The sequence below is a fragment of the Lygodium microphyllum genome, chromosome 8 (assembly GCF_053477565.2).
Source record: "Lygodium microphyllum isolate KBCC chromosome 8, Lygodium_microphyllum_v1.1.10, whole genome shotgun sequence".
Classification (NCBI taxonomy): Eukaryota; Viridiplantae; Streptophyta; class Polypodiopsida; order Schizaeales; family Lygodiaceae; genus Lygodium; species Lygodium microphyllum.
The window spans coordinates 155,737,091-155,739,557 of record NC_141142.1 but is presented as its reverse complement, the minus strand read 5'-3'; positions in this window follow the sequence as shown (position 1 = coordinate 155,739,557).

Here is a 2,467-nt window from a genome sequence, read left to right as displayed (position 1 = left end):
TTGAGTGTAGTACAAGGCTCCTATGTGTCAGTAATGACTGAATGCATGCTGTCCATTCATGTTTACAGCAGTTCAGAAATGATTACAGGTCTGTGTCTGTCACTCCAGCTCATAATAGAGCTCCCACACAAGCATTTACTCCTTGCACACTTCAAATACCTTCAATAGTGAGCATACATGCTCTATGAACCTTGTCCAGGTGCCCCACTGAAGATTGACAGGTTGCTGTCCACTCAGATCAGCAGGCGCAGATTTTCAGATACAGGTTGCTGTCCATTCAGATTAGCAGGCACAGATTTTTAGATACAGGTTGCTGTCCATTCAGATCAGCAGGCGCAGATTTTCAGATACAGGTTGCTGATTTTCAGGAGGCAATCCACGATTTTCAGACACAGGTTGCTGATTTTCAGGAGGCAGTCCACGATTTTCAGAAGGCAGTCCATGCTGATTCCTTCCTTTGACTATGGCTTCATTTGCGAGTGTCCAGCTTCTTCCTCATTCCTTACTTCCATCTCCTTTGCACTGCAGGTTGTCATGCCCATTCTCCCACAGCCTCATGGATGAAGCTCTGATACCATGTTCAAAGAATAGAGAGAGAGAAAGGGAAAGACTCCATATCCATGAGCCTTCAGGCTCTCAAGCTCATTCCTTCATTTCCACACACTAAACTGAAAAGCACACACACACTACAAGATAAAGTGACCTAGTGTAAATGTAGACTAGACTGACTAACTCTAGTCAGGTCACTGACTGACTACTAACCTGACTTATTTAATGTAGTCACATGTAGACAGTTGTACACACTAGCTGTCATAGATGTCGGTCATAGATGAAGACACACTAACGGTGAGCTTGATTTCTAATAGGGGCTAGGGAGAACCCTAGATGCAGTGAGTGTGGTGCACAATAACAATGAAGGGAGACTGCAAGCACATGTGAAGTGTTCTCCTTGTTAACCTGCTTAGTAGTAGATTCATCTTTCAGCTTTGCTATTTTTTTTGCTCTTTTCTTTCTCTCTAGTCACCTTGTCTTTGTTTCCTTGTGGCTTTAAAAAAAAAAAGAATGAGAGAGGGAGTACAATTGGCAAGGCCTATCACACCCATTTAATCACGGGGCAGTCGCAGGCATTGAGATAAGAATGTGTGACTTTGTAGGTATTCTTTAATATCGGCCTTAGCTCTCAGAGGAGTGGTTGACAAGAAAGGGTGATTACACCTTGTGAAGCGGGTGTCACTCATATTTTCTAAGAGCTCTAGGCAGAAGGAAGGAAGGAGAGTAGCCCGCATCATTAACCTAGTCATAGCTCTACTATCTATTCCTAGGTTGATATCAAAGAAGAGTGGGGGGAGATGGGCTTCCTCTACTGTGGGTTTTTGGAGTAGCAGGAATTTGATAAGTCGGAGGTAATTACAAGTGGTCAAAAACGCTGGATTTGGGCAGGAAGAGAAGTCTACAAGAAAACGATTTATAGAAGGAAGTATATCCTCTAACCTAAACACTAAGCATTCCTCAGGGCTCTTAGCATTTACATTATATATTTTTGGGAAGTCGTAATCCCCATGCAAGTCTCTATCATAGTCCACTCCATGCCTACAGGTGTAGGGCATGTAGATAGGATCATTGTGCTCTTCGAGGAGTGAACTGCAAAAGGCGGTCCATGCATCAAAATTGGTGTCCCAAATCCTCCTCCGCCATTTCGGCTGTGCCTCGTAGCCTTGGACGGTTTTGGGAACCAGATTGACCTTACCTTCCCAGTAATCCTGTGGCTCTTGTCGCCATCTAGTCAGTATCATGCTCCTCTCTTCTATCCACCTGTTTGCAAGTTCATTAGCCAGATCCTTGATCTTGGCTAAGACTCTTAGAGGCAGGGCCCGGTCTAGAGAGCGTGGGAAAGCAAATGAAAGCTCAAACGGCCTTTTATGGAACTCTCACTGACGCCAGATGACCAACTCCTGGGGCCAGTCTACAGGATGTGTATCATTTCTCAGTGGCATGGGCTCTTCAGGAAGTTGTCTTGGAATTGTGTGTGCTCGGCGTTGGGCCTCCTCAGCTAATTCTTGCCTTCTTCTCCTTGCTGCAACTATGCGCTCAGGCAGATGGGCATCTGCAGGTTCTTCCTATGGGAGATTGGGTTGAGGCGGACCCGACATTCTTTGTTGCTCTTCGTCATCACCTTGCTCGAAATCCGGACCCTCTTCGACATGTCGCTCAACCACAGATGGGATGACTGGCGGTGGTGGTGGTGGCTGTTCATGCTCCTCAAAACCTAGCTCCTTGAGCTTAGCAGTGAAAAGGCATATCTGCATTAAGGGGCACTTGCACCCTTCTTTCCTGGTCACCAGTCCTTACTGTGACCGTGCCACAGCTCCTCCCTTCATCAAAGCTTCTTAAGAAGTCAATGCACATGCTGTAGTCTACAGCCTGTCCGACCTTTTCCACGTACTTTTGGAGATTGCATTTGTCCACC